Source organism: Aotus nancymaae, unplaced genomic scaffold, assembly GCF_030222135.1.
Source record: "Aotus nancymaae isolate 86718 unplaced genomic scaffold, 86718_ANA_hifiasm-v0.15.2.pri h1tg000014l, whole genome shotgun sequence".
Classification (NCBI taxonomy): domain Eukaryota; kingdom Metazoa; phylum Chordata; class Mammalia; order Primates; family Aotidae; genus Aotus; species Aotus nancymaae.
In genome coordinates, this window is record NW_026988425.1 from 61,397,629 (window position 1) to 61,415,737 (window position 18,109).

General features: G+C 41.3%; 1 long non-coding RNA gene across 1 annotated transcript in view; it reads left to right on the forward strand.

Moving 5' to 3' along the window:
• The first annotated feature begins 992 nt into the window (after positions 1 to 992).
• LOC135274795 (uncharacterized) overlaps positions 993 to 18,109 on the forward strand; it is a 359,643-nt gene continuing 342,526 nt past the window's right edge. Inside the window, exon 1 of the long non-coding RNA XR_010342535.1 lies at positions 993 to 1,098. This is a non-coding gene — a long non-coding RNA (uncharacterized LOC135274795). The remainder of the gene's footprint in view (positions 1,099 to 18,109) is intronic.

The following is an 18,109-nucleotide window of genomic DNA, read 5'->3' on the forward strand; positions in this document are numbered from 1 at the left end:
TCTTGAACCTGGGAGGCAGAGATTACAGTGAGCTGAGATTGTGCCATTGCACTCCAGCCTGGGGGTAGAGTGAGACTCTGTCTCAAAACAAACAAACAAACAAACAAAAAAACAAAAAAGGAGATGAGGAGATGCAGAAGAAGAGCTGGAATAATGTCCCTTATTGGGTGTGCTAATAAAATGGGACTTCTGCTAAGATAAATCAGAACATGTGGGTGGGATTCTGGGGCAGAGCAATAATTTGGTGGCCCTCAAGTGGATCTTCTCTAAGTATTTGTCCAATAGCCATTTAGTGATGGCAAGGAGATGCCAATTTTCTCTTTAAAACATTGCATACCTCTGTTTATATTTTGAAATTTAGGTTTATTATATGCACTGAATATAGTGTACCACTTAGGTGAAATTGTCTTTCAGCTCACATTTTTTCTGTAGTGTTAGGCACTCCCATTTACTAAGTATGGAGAAAGTTACATGGACAGTTAGTAACATTTTTTCCAAAATGTATTTAATGGTTGTTTTGTAAAATCTCACATCCATGATAGCAAAACATTTTCTTTATTTCTTTGGTTCATTCTATCTTTTTTTTTTTTAGACTTTTTTTTTTTCCTAAACCAGACAACTTCCTATGAGACTTATTAGAGTGATTGCATTGAGATAATAAAGTGAACCAATGTGATGGTAAATGGGAAGGCAGCCTGCATTGTGCAGTGTCTGTATTTCCTTAGCTCCTCAAATGTGCCAGATCTCCAGATCTGATCCCGAGATCTGTGATTCTGTCTCCGCTGAACCATCCAAGCTGCTGGAATGTGCCACAGAGAAAGGCCGAGTCGCTCAGAATGCTTTTAACTTTACACATTGGTGGGAACCAGGAGTGGGCTTCCATTTGGCCGGCAATGTGAGGAGTGTCATGTGGCAAGCCGAGGTCACTGACAACATATTGCAGATTTATTTCCCTGTTGGTTTAGTTCCCCTTTCTGATAAATTGGCCGCTGTAGTAGCTGGCCCACTCCTTCATCTGAATTTGGATGGGGTTTGGGCTCAATGTGGAACTGGTTTGCTGTCAGTATTGCTGAGGATACGAAAGGAGGTCTTTTCAAGGTAAATAAAAGGATCACAAAGCCTCAGACAGGAGGCTGCAGACCTGTGGCAAAGGCAGAGACTAGAATGACTGTCCCAAGAGGCTAGCAGGGTGAGCCTGACTGAAATGACAGGCCTTGCAGGCTCTAGTAGGGCCAGACTTGGGTGTGGACTGATGGTGGCCGAGGGTAGTGGGGTGGCTGGGAAGTGAAAGAAAGAAAACTAGACGTGTAGAAGTATGGGAAGCTGTAGTCAGATTTTGGAATTCTAGTCTCTATTATCATTGTAGCAAAATCTTTTTAAAGTCTCTTTTTTAAAAGTACAGTCAGGAGGCTGGCTGGCTCACACTTGTAATCTTAGCACCTTCGGAGAGTGAGGTAAGAGGATTTACTGAGGCCAAGAGTTTGAGACTAGCCTGAACAACATAGTGAGACCCCTGGGCAGCATACCAAGACCCTATCTCTACAAATTAGCTGGCTGTGGTGGCGCAGCGCTAGCGGCTCAGGAGGCTGAGAGGAAGGATCACTCTAGCCCGGGAGTTTGAGTGAGCTCTGACTGTGCCTCTGCACGCCAACCTGGGTGAGGGAAGAAGACCCTATCTCTAAAAAACAAACAAGCAAACAAACAACAAAGTGCAGTCCTATAAAATGATAATTTTAAAAACACTTTGTCTATGATATGTGAATTGCTTTGAGACTGTCACCATAAAAGTTTCATGTCCCTAAAGCACTTCCTGTTTCCAGATTGCCTTTGGTCTGATGTGTACATCCAAATTGTAATACATTTGTGGCAACCTCCAAAATAATGCATTTCTCACGTGATGGCACATGACACATCACTTTAACTTTCATTTCACTTTTTTATTAATCATAACTGAGTAGCATTGGTTACTTATACCTACTGATGACAGAGGAAGCCTCCATGCTCCATGGATATATTTACATCTTATTAAAATCATGAAATTAGCATTCAAAGAGGGAGGAGACACATCATGATGATAATGGCCGTGGATTCAGCTCCCTGGGTCTTGGTTTCCTTATTGTAAACTCTGGAGGACTGGTGGTGGGGTGGGCTGGAGAGTTTCTAAAGCACCTTCCCATTTTTAAATGTCTAAACACATGACAAAAGCTAGGATGGTGTTTAGGACTGAGTTTGAATGTTACTACAATAAGCAGGCAGCAGCACAAATGTCTCAGGTTGGGATTTGTATTTGCTTGTTTTTTGTTTAGGCCATTTGTATCATTAGCTCAAAAAACTCTTGTGAACTTCAAGAAGGCAATTATTGTTCATCACATGTTTAAAGCTCCCTATAGCTAGGATATACATTTGTAGGCTGAATCCAGTAGAGCTCTTTAGAGAACGCAGGGAGGCCTTATATAATCAGTGTGAACAGTATATTTATTCTCCTTTTGTAGGATTTAGGATATGGCATTACTACTCTAAGTGATTCTGGAGGCTGTGGGGTTTGCTTCCTTGTTTGCCTATGGATTGTGAGATGCTGCTGATGTCCAAAACCTGGCACAAGGACCTATGAATGGCATGTGTCTTTCCTAAAATGATCCCACTCTACGGCCCCTGCAAGAATGGAAACTTTCCCAGGGAACCTCTTAAGGAATGTTTCAGGTCCCAATTTCTGTGGTTTTACTTATTTCCCCTTTTTGAAGCATTCAGCTTTCAAGCATTGCCCTTCTGCTAGTGCTCACAGGTGTATTGCTGGTCAGCATGGGTGAACCCTGACAGTAAGAAAACCTTGCCGACTCCAACTGTATACCCCCTTTACTGGTCAGAATCCCACGCTTTCCAAATCAGCATATTGATCATATCCACGGAAATGGTGTAGTAGCCCCACTTTTCTTCTGTCTGCTTCCACCTGGGAAACTGCATTGGAATGTGTCTCTTGCTGGTTGCACTTACTGAAGGTCATAAGGAGTAGTTGATGAATTCTGGTTACCTGACATTTAGTTACCAGGCCCCCTAAAACCTCATTTCTGGTGGGCAAGTCCTCTGAATCCCATAGCAAAATATGCTGTCATTTAATCAACTCATTACCACATACTGTGAACAGCTGGCTTCTCATCCTGGACTAAGGAAGTCCTTAGCGCAGTCCACTTTGAAAATGGGGACTTAGGCCGGGCACTGTGGCTCACGCCTGTAATCCCAGCACTTTGGGAGGCTGAGGCAGGCAGATCACCTGAGGTCAGGAGTTTAAGACCAGCCTGGCCAACATGGTGAAACCCCATCTCTACCAAAAACAAAGAATTAGCCCAGTGTGGTGGCAGATGCCCATAGTCCCAGCTACTTGGGAGTCTGAGGCAGGAGAATTGCTTGAACCCGAGAGGCGGAGGTTGCAGTAAGCCGAGATCGCGCCACTGCACTCCAGCCTGGGTGACAGAGCAAGACCCTGTCTCAAAAAAAAGAAAAGAAAAGAAAAGAAAATGGGGACTAGAAATCAAACAGAATTCTCTGTAACTCTGTGGGACTGGGGTTAGACACCCTGAGAAGTTCCTGGTACCTAGTGATGTCAAAGTTCAAGTTTTGAAGGTGTGGGCTATGAGTGGCAAGTAAACAACAGGATAGGAGTGTATGTATGTGTGTGTGTGTGTGTGTGTGTGTGTGTGTGTATGTGTGTGTGGGTGTATGTGTTGGGGGGGTGAGAGAGAAAGAGAAATTTGGAAAGATAGTGCTATGAAAAGATTTTCTTTTGGCTGTTTTGTTGAGTTTCTCTACAGAAGGCATGGTTTAGAATCATTGTACTGTATTCCCATTGATTGCTTTATTAATCATACATGTGGCTGCTGTGGAGGTACATCGTCCTGCACTGTTTTATACAGCTTCCAGGTAGGGACTGAACCAAGAGGAGGACACACTTTTCCTATCAGGGTCTCTCTAACAAGTGTACGGTACATGGTAGAACAGCCTCACTACAGCCAGGAAAGCAAGATTATTATCCTTGTCTCCAACACTAGCATAATGGTGGAAATCCTGCTGCGAATTTCTGTGACATGTATTTTTGACTACTTTATTTAAATACATTTGGAAGTGGTACAATCCTTTTTACTTTCTACTAGAATTGTGAGGGTATTAATCATGTCATTCAGGTGTGACTTCTGAATCTAAATACAATGGTGTCTTAGAATATAGGCGGAGTGACTAGGAAGGTGGAAGATCAACATGGCACCAGGAAGGTGTGGGTTTGACTTTCTCTCCTCCTGGTCATTGATTGAATGACCTTCAGCAAGATAATTTGCCTCTCTGGTATCTATACACCTAGTAAAATGGTGCCTGCCCTTAAAAATTCACAACAAGATAATTTCAAATAGGGGTATCTACAGGGAGTTGCTTTTACATGAGTGGAGTTGTAGATATAATTACTATTATTCCTTCTTCTCACCCGAAGTCTGATTTGTCACCTGACTTCAGATGTTTCAGCCACTGTCAGTGAGGTTGGACTGACCAGCAAGGCAAAGCACGATGTTATTGTTGAGTGCAATGATTTCTAAACTAGAAGTGGTGTGAATGAATATCCCTGTCTTGTTCCTGATTACAGAGGGGAGCACGTTCAATATTTTAACGTTAAGTATGATGTCAGCTGGAGGTTTTTCACTGATCCTCTTTGTCTTAATGAGGAGGCTCCTTTCTATTCCTGGTCTGCTGATAGGTTTTGCAATGAATGGATGTGGAATCTTGTCACAAGTTTTGCTTCATCCATGGTGATGATTCTATGGTTTTCTCCTTTTTTCTGTTAATGTAGCAAATTGCATTGGATAATTTTTGAATACTGAAGTAATCTTGCATTCCTAGGATGATATCCATTTGGTCATGAGGTGTTATCTCTTGTATATGTTGCAGATTTTTATTTGTTAATATTTAAAGACCTTTGATTCTATGTTCATAAATGATATCAATCTGCAAATTCCTTTTTTTGGTAACATCTGTCAGATTTCCATATCAAGGTTAGTCTGGCTTTAGATTTTCTGATAGAAAGTGTAAGAATGACATTATTTGTTTTCTCAAATGCTTGATAGAACTCATTAGTAAAAGTTATCTGGGCCATCAGCTTTCTTGGTGGTAAGGTTTTTAATCACAAATTTAATTTCTTTAATAGGTAAATTGGATAATAAATTTAATAAACTCAATAAAGTAAATTTAATAGATACATTTAGATTTTTGAATTTATTCTTGTTTTTATCATAAAGTGCATTTTCCAGAAATTTGTTCATTTCACTTAAATTGCCAAATTGATTAGTGTCTTTTTTTTTTTTTTTTTTTTGAGACAGAGTGGTGCTCTGTCACCAGGCTGGAATGCAGTGGTATGATCTCGGCTCACTGCAACCTCCGACTCCCTGGTTCAAGCTATTCTCTTGCCTCAGCCTTCTGAGTAGACGAGATTACAGGCACATGCCACCACACCCAGCCAATTTTTGTATTTTTAGTAAAGGCGGGGTTTTACCACGTTGGCCAGGATGGCCTTGATCTCCTGACCTTATGACCCACCCTCCTTGGCCTCCCAAAGTGCTGGGATGACAGGCATGAGCCACCATGCCTGGCCCGATCAGTATAATTTTTAAAATATGCCATTATTATCTTTTAATAACAGCTGATATAACTATACTGACAGACCTTTAAGTCTGTTATTGGTAATTTGTATTTTCTATTTTTTTCCTTGATCAACCTTTCTAGAAATGTTTCAATTTAACGAATGTTTTAAAACAGTGTTTTCCGTTTGTTTTTTGTTTGCTAGCTCATCAGTGTCTGCTTTTGCTGCGCTGGATGGTTGGCTAGTTTTAATTTGTTACGTTAGAGAGCTGCTTCACAGTGCTGTTAGGGGATTATAATAGCGAATGATAACTAACAGCTAATAATAAGCGACTTACTAAACTTCCTAGGGGACAGGTTACTATGTCATGTACTTTACATAGATCATCTCTAATCTTCCATGCTAAGTTAGGCATTGTTTTACCAATTTTGCCAGGATGAAATGGAAGTTTGGAAAGGTCACATGCCCTGCCCAGGGTCACACAACTAGCAGTGGCTGACCAGGAGCTGGGAGCCTGCTGCCTACTAAGCCTGTTAGGAGATTTCCTCTCTACCGTGTCGTTTCTCTGCAGGGCTTGGAGGGATTCTGGTTGAGTTGATGGATTTGATTTTTCTTGTCTCCGGATTTTTCCTAGGCTTCCACTCTCACTCATGTGCTTCTCAGACAGAATGTCCTCTTCCCTCTGTCAGGACATATCCCTACTAATTTAAACCCTGGTTAAACACTCAACTCCTCTTCAAAGCGAGTACCGATTCACCCTAACCTGTGATAAAACTGTCCAAGTGCAGGTGTTCTGGTTACACAGCTGTAGACGAGACCTGAGAGTATGAATTTATCCTTAAAAATAATTCAGTTAAGCAATAACAATTCATTAAACAAAAGTTAATGTACAGTTTTTAATGATTTATACCCAACTAATTCCAAAAACTATACTAGACAGCTTAAAACAGTATGCATAACATTGTGCCAGACTTTATTTATATTAGTCCTTTTCCCCACAAAAATCCCAGGAGGAAGGGATCATGATTCCTTTCCAAGTTCATATAATGAGAAAGGAGCAGGTTCAAATCATGCCTCCTTTCTCCATGCCTACGCTCTTTTTATCACACTCATCTGCCTATTTACTATTTATACTATAGAGCAAGAAAGATAATTAAAAATATAATCATGCAAAAGTTGTTTATAATATTGAAACTGCCTTTGCGAAATTATGACTGAGGCAGTGAAAGAGATCTAACTTAACCAACTCCATCTTGCTTCTAACCTCCAAGCTGTTTGTTCATTCCTTGGCTTAGGCTGAACTCATTTCGGGAGAAACTTAGTTTATAGTTTACACAAAGACAGTAACAGCCCTTTCCCAAAGCAGACCTCCTTCTCGCCTGGGGACTAGATCACCTTTGTAGGACTAACATTAGCCACAAGATTAGAGATTATGGTTTTGGAGTCATGCAGCTGGAGACTACAAGATTCTGACCCTCCCCAAACTGCTCCTAAGATCAGTGCTTGAGATATTCTGCACTTGATGGATCAGCTGGCACCACCCAGATTGATAAACTGGCTCATCTGATCTTTTGGCCTCCACCCAGGAACTGATTCAGAGCAAGAAGACAGCTTCAACTCCCTATGATTTCATCTCTGACCAATCAGCACTCCTGGCTCACTGGCTTCCCTCCACCCAACAAGTTATTCTTAAAAACTCTGCTCCTCAAATGCTCTGGAAGACTGATTTAAGTAATAATAAAACTCCAGTCTCCTGCAGAGCCAGCTCTGGTGAATTTTTCTTTCTCTATTGCAATTCCCCTGTCCTGGTGAATTGACTCTGTCTTGGCAGCGGGCAAGGTGAACCTCTTGGGTGGTTACAATATCAGTGACCAGATTCTACCTCTGTTACATTAATGTTTGGAGATTAGCATGAAAACTTGTTCTGAGCTTCCTGGTAGGAAGGAAAAATAGATAAACAGAGAGAGAGAGAGAGAGAGAGAGAGAGAGAGAGAGAGAGAGAGAGAGAGACCTATGTTCTTACACATTTAAATGTGTTTAAACATAAATATACAGCAGTAAATTTGATGAGAAACTTTACACTTAATTAAAAAGTCAGACTGTAGTTCAGTGAAAAATGTTTGAAGTCACTGTTACTCAGTTTCAAAATGTTTTAAAAGTAGATTGTTTAAATTGTAATCAATCCCGAATAACATAGTTTACTAAAGTACAGTGCTCAAATTAATAAGATGCAGCCAAATTTATACTCACTTTATGCTGTGTAGACCTTGCTAGTCTCTGGTGCCTATTCAAGAAGCTGTGGTGGAAATATGGACATCAGAGAGAAGAGGGCTGGGTTTCCCTCCTGGAACCATCGTCCAACACCAGGTGGGCATGTGACATGTTAGTTGCCGCCAAATCTCCCTTCCTTCGAGAGTCATCTACCGCTACCTCTAACCCCTTGCAAGAGTACCTTCTTTGATCTCAGATTGGAGATTCCTTCCTCAATCTGATTCTGTTTTTCCTCTTTCCAGGATTCCTTACAGTTTATGGTCCATGGGAAGATTCCTACCCTTGTCTCCTTATACATATATATGTGTATGTACATATGTACATGTGTGTGCATATATGTATATGTACGTATGTACGTATGCACGTGTGTGTGTGTCTATCATTTCTAAGGACCTGGAACAGGAGAACACTGTGTGTGCTTAGTCCACCTTCTTGTACCTCTCAGAGCCTACTTTCAAATAACATAAAGAAGCTGTGCAAATAGAAAGCAAATAAAAGGCTTATAAAAAATAAGTAGATTGTTTAAAGCCCTGAATCAAATCCCAGGCCACCCCTGCCCCTTTAATGGACAAGTTCTACATGCCAATCTGTAATGATTTAACCTATTTGCAGAAATACCCATTGATCGGAAGGCCCCTAATATGTATGTGTAATACAATAATTGTATGTCACTATTTTGTTTGTTGTTATATTTGTCTTTGCCTCTGGATTATAAACTCCTCATGGGTGGAGACCCCTTTTCTAGGTCTCTCAGATCCTTTTGGGAAACATATCAGAAACAGGCCCAGGAAATTCTCACTAAATAGTGGTAGACAGTCTAAAGTGCCTTGAGCCATGACAGGAGACATTTAGTAAACAGTGGGGGAAAAGATGACTTAGACGCCTGGTGGGAGAGACAAATCATGCAAGAGGGAAGGAAACAGGCTGGGCAGCCTCGCCGTCTGCTTGCAGGACTTCTTATTTAGGCTCCAGCAACCTCAGATGGGGAGATTACAGTGCTTCATGCTGTTCCCCTACCCTGCACCATGGAAGGGACACTTGGTGGGGTCATTAGGCAGCTGTGATCTGCCATGACTCCAGGTTGGGTAGATATTCAGGCAGATATTTGCTTTTTGAGCAACCAGACAGGCTGTCTCCTGAGATCTGACCAAAACTGGAACTTGGAGGAGATTCAACTGGCTTTGGTTCAAACCAGAAAAACTGAAACAATGCTAATAGCCAGGGAAGGAACTGCGAGAAATGCTTACTCACCTTCAGCCCATAGTCTATAAACTCTTAGCATGCGGATTTGAGTAGCCTGGGGGCCCCTGCGGATACCCTTCCTATGCAGAATTATGAATTCAGTTTCCTTTATGGGGAAGAATGATAGCTAAAAATTTGTAATAATAACATTAAGTGATATTGCAGCTATGTGGACATGTCATGGCCACAGGTAAAAATGACAGAAGCATATTCACAACGTAGAAGGTTCTTAGGCTGTAGACAATTAGACTAAACTCCTTCAAGAAATCCTAATGATGCTATTTATTGAGTGTTGACCATAATTGAATGTTAGGCACATCTAACTATCCGGACTCAGTGGGTGAAGAAGAACATGTCTCCTAAGATGGAAATAAAATGGAGGGGGGAATGGCCAGAATGTTGTTTCTGTTGGTCAGTGCTTTGGAAGTAGGTGGCCTGTTAAAGCTAGTGGCAGCCTGTCGTGGCCCTGTGGACCTGGTGCCTAATCCTTGTGTGTTAGTCTTCTATTTGTGTCAGAAGAAAGACTTGTACCTTATGTTAGGTTGTGCTCGCTTGAAATACAGCAGCCAGACTAATTCTATGACTTCTACGTGTCTCTCTCTCTCTCTGTCTGCTGTCCCTCCCTCTTACACACACACACACACACACACGTACGTATGAGGGAGAGCAAGGTGGAACAGAGAATGTGGTTTAACTTTCACAGCCTTGAATGAGAACTTCTTTGTTAGTGGAAAGCAAACAGAGCAAACTGCACACAGGGTCAACGTGCTCTGGAATGCAGAATTGTTTGTCTCCAGTCAAACAGTCGCCTGATGTTGAGTTTACATGGTATTTCAGCAAACTGAAACAATGAGAATGTTTACCATTAACGCCAGGCCTGAGCCATAAAGTCAGGCTGAAGAAGATCAGGGTCGCTAACTCTGATCCTGAAGGCTCTCAGCAAACAGCTCTACCTCTACCCAGGGCAAAACAGCTACTTAGACCAAGTCATCCAAGTTTATTAAACACCTAGTCTTTTGCCACAGACTTGGTGGATGCAGAGCTGAATAGATACAAGCTTCTTCATAGGGCATGCCTTTAAGGACCTTGTTGAGGTTCAGCTGAAGACAGAAAAGCAAATCATGGTGATGTGATTTTTGTTAAAGTAATATCCATTTTAAATGCAATATCCAGTTTGAGTGTAGTAGAAGGAAGTTCAGAAAAGTTTCCAAGGGGGAGGTAGCATTTGAGCTGAAACCTGAAGGAAGAGTAGATGTTTTCCAGGACAGCACACTGGAGGTGATGGGGCAGGAGTGGAGGTACATGCTGGACAGAAGGCGAAGTAAGTGTGAGACGTGAGGTGCACAGACATCCCAGAAACTACCACACATAAGTTAGTATCGTCAAGGTGGAGGTGGGAACAGTCAGGGGTGGGGGCTGGGAAGGTGGTAGCCAGATCAGGAAGGGTCTTCTGTCTAGATCAGCCTGGGTGCTCCCCTTGTGGAAGGAGGGATGCTAGTGAAAAATGTTGAGCAGAGGGAAAGGCTTGGCCATTTCTGCTTCTTAGAAAGATCAGTGGCCTCAAGAGGACAGGTTGCAGGATGGATGATGAGAGGAGGTGATGTGGTTCTATAGAGAGAGGGAGGGCAAGTTTGCAGTGGACACTGACTGGGAGCCTCTGGGGCCCAGTTGAATAATCAGAGATGGACATGGCAGCTACGGGGACTCTGAGGATGAGGCAGTGGGAGTGGGAGGGTGGTCAGCCCTGGCTTGGAGCTTCCCCAGGGCCTTACCCTGGCTTCTGTCAGCTGTTCTCCCTGCTGGACAGTGGCATCACCACTGGCCTGGGGTAGCAGGAGCTGGATAAGAAGGTCAGTTACAGGTTTTAATAGAGTTCAATAGTAGGTTTTAATACATATTTGCTAATTCGATGGAGTCAAGCACTGGTATATGAACTGGGGGTGTAGTCGTGAAGAAATCACAGCAAAACCTGGTCCTTGGAGAACTCATGTTTCAGATGATGAGACAGGAAATCAGCAATAGAAATAAAATACATAGAAAGCTAGGTGGTGAAATGTGCCATAAAGAAAAAGTAAGGTTGGGGCCGGGTGCGGTGGCTCACGCCTGTAATCCCAGCACTTTGGGAGGCTGAGGTGGGCGGATCACGAGGTCAAGAGATCAAGACCATCGTGGCCAACATGGTGAAACCCTGTCTGTACTAAAAATACAAAAATTAGCTGGGTGTGGTGGCACCTGCCTGTAATCCCAGCTACTTGGGATTCAAGGAGAATCACTTGAACCAGGGAGTGAGAGGTTGCAGTGAGCCGAGATCGTGTCACTGCACTCCAGCCTGGCAACAGAGAGAGACTCCGTCTCAAAAAAAAAAAAGAAAAAAAGAAAAAGATTGGGAGGGTGGTTTGCAATTTTAAATGATGTGGCAAAGGAAGGCTTCTCTAGCAAAGATCTTCAGGATGGAAGGGGCCATGGTTTTGAGATGTGAGAGAAAAACATTCCAAGAAAAGGGGACAGTTTGTGCCAAGATCTCAAGCTGCGCATGCACTTGGCATACTGGGGAACAGCAAAAAGTCCAAATAATGTGGGGGTCAAATAATATATGCACACCCATCACCTACGCTCACCAAGTGAGTCAGATGTACTCTCCTGCTGTCCCTGGCTGTGCACAGCCCTCCTCTCCTGCCCTTCCAGTTGCAACTCACCCGTGGTCAGTGTGGGACATTTTGTAAGACAACTGGCCTGGACACATGTAAAAAGTTGCTGTCATTAAAATACAAGCTAAGAGAACTGATCTTTATTAAAAGAGCTATAGTAATCTAACACAATGCTTGAGTTATTGGGATAAGGAAAGCGATTGGAATATGGACTAATAGTAGATGATATTGTGAATGACTCCTAATTTGGTAGGTGTGATTTTGGTATTAAAGGCATGTAAGAGAATGTCCTTATTCTGAGAAAACAAATACTGTAATATTTAGGGGTGAAGCGTCATGATATCGGCAACTTACTTCCAAAGGGTGAGGCCAGCACACACACGGCCACACACACACATAAGATCAAATGGATACGTAGGTAGATAAAGCAAAAAATGCCAACTAGGAGCCCTTGGCGAGTGTAGGTGCGGGGTGTGTTTGTATTTGTTGTACTAGTCTATCGCCTTTCATTGTTGAACATTTTCATATTAAAAAGTTGGGGGAAAATCATCTGTGCTGTGGTCTGTTTGTTTTGGGTCTGTTTTTGGTTGCTGTTATTTATTCTCCTGAGTTTCCGTCCAGCCCCCTAGGCCATTTATTTATTCCAGATGGGAAACGTTTGCCATGGGAGACTCAAAGGAGACACCGAGTGCAAACATTTGGGTGCGGTGTCAGAGTGGGTGGCATTCCAATTCCAAACCCTTTTGGGTGGTGGGCCCCTAACAGGACAGGCCTGGGAGTGAAAAGGTGGTGGATGCCTCACGGTTTTACAAGACACTTCCAGGACAAAAAGAAGGCAAAGAAGAAATGCAGCCTTGGAGAGCCTCATTCCTCTCTGGAGTGCATGCTTTTCCCTGATGTCAAGATTCTAAATTATTCCACTGTTTACCTGCTGCGTGACTTGACAAAAGGGTAATGTGATTTAGAAACTCAGCGGTCATCCAGAAAGTCTATTTTCAGCCAGGCAGTTACCAGGCAATGTCAGGGGATTGGGCTCTGCTGTATTAAATTCCAAATTTAATCCAGGAGCTGACGTGTCTGTGAATATCAGAAAAGCCCAATGGCCTTTTGCATGGGTTGTATCAATTCCATACAGTATTTTCCATGTGGAAGTAAGAATTAGCACATCCAGAAAGCCAGGCTTAGCACCTTTGGATCTCCTGATGAAAATCTCAGCATATTGTTAGGATGTGAGCATTTATATACATGCCCCCCTCTGCCTGCTACACAAGACAGAAAAATAAAAAAATCACCCTGGAAAAATAACTTAGATCTTGGAGAAAAGAAGAATGCAGGTGGTAATATATAATGATTTCCCTGAAGATACAGTTGTTTGCGGCCTTTTACTTTGTTTTAAAAAGTCTTTTGTTTTGCTGCAGGAATAGAAATAAAAGATAAAGGTCATTTGAAAGTAAGAGAAGAAGCAGAAAGATAGTATTTGTTTGTAGGTTTGCCTATTTTTGAGACAGTAATCATAATGGCAAACCCAAGGACAACTAGCGTTTACTGAGTTCTTACTGTGTGCCAGGCATAGTAAGCACTTTCTACCCTTACTAATTTAATCCTTGTGACAAATCTATTAGGAAGCTGCTATTATTATCCTCATTTTAAGGGAGCTGAGGCCCAGAGAAGTTAAACAACTTGTGCGAGGTCACATGCCTAGTAATTTACAAAGATAATATTCCAACTATCTCTTGAGGTGAGCTAAATACAATTGTATCCTATTTTTTTGTAGAACCATGTATCTTTGTTTGCTGCTTTCTCCATGGTAAAGTTTGTTCTGGTCCCTCTGTAGGATTACAGTGTATTGAAAATGCTGGTCCCAAGTATTTCTATCAAGTCAGATTCCTAAGTAGCATTGTGAGGAGAGTGGTTCCCAATCGTGACTCTGGACCTTGGGGCATCAATCATTTATTATTATCACTAACAATAGCTTGCTATGTGTCACGTCTTCTGTAACATATTTTATGTTTTATTTCAGCATTTAAAAAGGTTTTCATGATTCATGATAAAAATTATGTTGTAAAGCAGGACTAGGCTATACATACATATTTGAAATGAGTTTCACAAGACAATGTTTACCTTTACTGTGTGTGACACACTTTAATATTTTCCATTTAATCTATTTCAATTAAAAATGCTGACTGTGGCTTTCCATTTAATCTATTTCAATTAAAAATTCTGACTGTGGCCGGGCTTGGTGGCTCACGCCTGAAATCCCAGCACTTTCGGTGGCTAAGGCTGGTGGATCACCTGAGGTCAGGAGTTCGAGACCAGCCAACATGGTGAAACCCTGCCTCTACTAAAAGTATGAAAATCAGCTGGGTGCCATGGCAGATGCCTGTAATCCCAGCTACTTGGGAGGCTGAGGCACAAGAATCGCTTGACCCCAGAAGGTGGATGTTGTAGTGAGCCAAGATTATGCCATTGGACTCCAGCCTGGGTGACAAGAGTGAAACTCTGTCTCAAAAATTTAAAAAAAAAATTGCTGACTGTGACATGCTAATTGATTTTACATCCTGACAAATGGTTTAAGAAAACAACTTCTTTAGCGCATTTTGGTTTTCACAAGAATCTTATGAAGTCAATATGATATTAATACTCATTTTACAGATGAGAAAACTGAGTTAATTTGCCCCGGGTCATGCAGAAAAACCAAAGTCCATAGCTTATACTTTGCATTGTATTCCTTTTTCAAAACAGATTTAGTTATGTTGAAGAAGCAGCTTTCCAAATTCTCATGTACTTGCTGCATTGACTGTGGACTGAATAAATACAAGATCTTGCACATATGTGTGTATGGGTACTGTTCTAGATCTAAAATATACAGATGGTGTTGTGATTTACAAAAATAAAATATTTCTAAGTACATTTAAATTTACTGTAGTTTTTAGTTATGCATGTTTTCAGTCAACTGATTAAAAATTACAACTTCCAATACATAACAATCTAAGAAATTATTTGAAATTAGAATTTCTTTTCTTTCCCTAGGAAATTGATTGAAACACAGAGATCACACTTCCAAAGAAGCAGGCTTAACCAGGGATTTATGAGTTACATTTTTAGTTTCACCAAACTTAGCATATGTATCAATTATTAGTAGACAACTACAGCAGTATTAGCAGCATGTAGGAATTTGTCATCAAGAGAAATTACTGATATTTTCATATCATCTCACAATGTTGCAAATATTTCAAAATATCATCTATGCTCATCATCACATCAGAATTATGCTAGTTATCACATCTACCTTTAGACAGTCATATTTAGTGCATTGATAAACCACTTGCATTAGTATATCACAAAATTTACTTTGTAATATTTTGATGGATAATTAAATTTCAATATAATTTTATGAATTCAAATTCATTATAATTTAGAAAATAGGAATATAAAAAGCATTCTCGGGCCTCACCAGATGACCGAAGTGGGACATGGCTCCAAAATAGATGAAGGCTTTAGCTAGAGCAGGGGGAGGGGCTTGAACATAGCTGATGGTCTATGGATTGCCTCTTTAGAACTGGGTCATCTTTCTAGCTACCCAGCAGCATCATCAATTATTGTGGGCTGTCGGGCAAACGGGCAAATAGGGTGCCGTTTCTAGGAGAGGTGGAAATTGACGAGGTACAGTGCTTTGGTCCTTTAAGTCTTTCTCTGGTCTCTGTTCTACCCCTCTGGTTTCAGAGTCACATGTTTGTCTTCTTATTCCCCATAATGTGCCTCTGCCTCTTGTATTTGCTGCACAAACTCATGTAAGGACCTTAGAATTCATTACTGTGTTTTCCTGAATTTAAGTTGAGAAAGTCACTGTGGTTTATTGGATGCTTATTGTTCCTGGTTTCAACAAAAAACCAACATGACTGATTTTCTTCATAACAGGGTGGCAAAAGCCTACATTTCTGGACTGAGTCCTGGCATTAGTCTTCCTAAATTATCATATTGCCTCACAGAAATAAAAGGCTGGGGAAGTGGCCAGTGGTTTAAATTACTTCTAGGCCAGCATTGTAAAGTGCTGTGAACACTAAATAATACATAACAGACCTACACTCTCACAAAAGTCTCTGCTCTGATGAAGCCTTGTGATGGTTCTCATTTGTGGTGTTAAATTTAGCCATAAAGTTCTGTACATTTACAGAAAAACATATTATTGTATGATCTATGAATTTAAATGTTTGACAGAGCAGAATTATTTTTATCTTGGGATCATAAAAATACACGAGCTTTAATTTACCTCTGTAATTCCTTTGAGATGGTATAAACTACGTGATGTTATCACAGTTATCTTTCTTAAAAGCAAGCTGAATAACTCCCTTCTCTTCTACGGTCTTCCATATTCCTCTACTGTCGATAGGTGGAGTTCAAGGTTCTTAGGATGGAGTCCAGTGTTCATAGTCTGGGATCTGCCTACCTCTTCCACTTCATGGTTAGCCATTTCCTCACATGTATTTCTATTTTAACCTTACTCATGGTATTTTGCATTTTCCTGCACGCATTTTGATTTCTCCAACTTGCACAACTCTGCACAGGCTATTCAATATTCCTTCCTGATTTACTTCCTGGAAAACACCTATTGGTCCTTTGAAACAACTCTCAAGCTTTACCTTCATTCTAAAGTCTTCCTTTATGTTGACCTCCATTCATTGCTACCTATCCACTGTAAACAGGAGAAACTGTCTGTGTTCTCCTATTAACTGACAGTGTTGATCTGAATGCATTGAAATGGTTTGTTAGTATAAGAACAGTGTCTTCATCTCTGTTCCAGGTGCTCAGCATGTGGCGGAGGCACGTAGGATGTTGAAGGAATATTGGAGTTACATTTACATAACTGATGGCATCTTGGGAGGACAGAGTAGTACAATTTAAGGATTTCATGCTGTATGGATCACTTGTACAGTTTCTTGCATCCTCTTAGCCGACCTTTTGACTGCAGGCATTGCTATGATAACTGTGTGATTGTAACCTATCAGCCTCTTCCTTCAGCTGCACCACCAAACTCTTGCTTTCTGACCAGGGGCTTCTCTGAGGCTGTTGCTGACTTCACAGAAACCAGGTTAGCCATTCTGCCCTATGCACACACTGAAAATGAGAGCAAATTAAAACCCCATGGGGCAATGATGGGAGCTGAAGATAGTACTTCCCGTGGCATTCCTTAGAAAGACAAACGAGGACTCATTCTACAAGGCAGCCCAAAGCATCCCAAGAGGAGGGCTCCTCACTTGCCCATACCAGTGACCAGCTCAGTAAAGACCTCTGGATTGGCTTTTTCCTCCTCCTGTTTCAATCTGCCTTGTTCTTTCCTCCTGTTCTTTGGAATCATTTCCCAAAATAAACTCTCTTGTCTCAGGTTTAGCTTTTGGGGAGAACCCAGAGTAAGACAGCTTATTTAAAATCAGCTTCACTCAGTTAACTTTTTCTTAGATTTAGAGATGTTTGGAAACTATTTGCAAGTCTCATAAAATAAACACTAAATAAAGATGGTATAGAAAACAAGTAAATAGGGTGGCATCCATTATATTGTATGTAAATGTGCTATAAAGTATGAATTATTTTGTGAATTAGGCATTCTTCTTTCTTCAGTAAGAAGACAGACCCAGCCAATTGCTTAGTTTTGTGAAAACATTTCTCCATAATTCTACAGCTGTGCCTTAGATGGTAACTGAATAGTAATGTTTTGATTACAGCTTTGCAGATGGTGAGGCCCTAGACACAGCAGCTTTCTTCAATCAAGTGGTGAGGTCCTAGAAGACACATGTCTTCTCCATAGGTCACTGCAAGGATCTTGGGCATGAAACCCTATGCTCAGAGCAGGGGGCTGGAAGCCTTGCTCCAGTGTGTGTGTGTGTATGTTTGCATGTGTGTGAGTATGTGTGCATGTGTCTGTGCCTGCTTGTGTGTGTGTTTCTTTCTGTGTAAGCACCAAGTATGTATTCCAGTGTAATTATTTTATATACTATAATCTTTGGATTACAAATAAAAAAATGGTATTTCTTTTGGGAATGAAGAGTATTGGACAGTAAAATTGATATCTGAAACCTGTACATTACAATCGCTTAAACCATAGAATTTTTGTATCTTTTGCAGCTAGAAGAGACATTCAAGGTCACTCAGAGCTACAGACGTAGATGGTTTCTAACAGAGAGCAGCACTAGAACCCAGGCCTCTGGAGGCCCCTTCCCATGGTCCTTCTGGCACATCACACGGCCTTCTCTTAATGATCCTTCTTTTAAACCAGAGGTCAACAACCTTTTTCTGTAAAGGGAAAGATAGTCAATTATTTTGGCTTTGCAGGCCAATG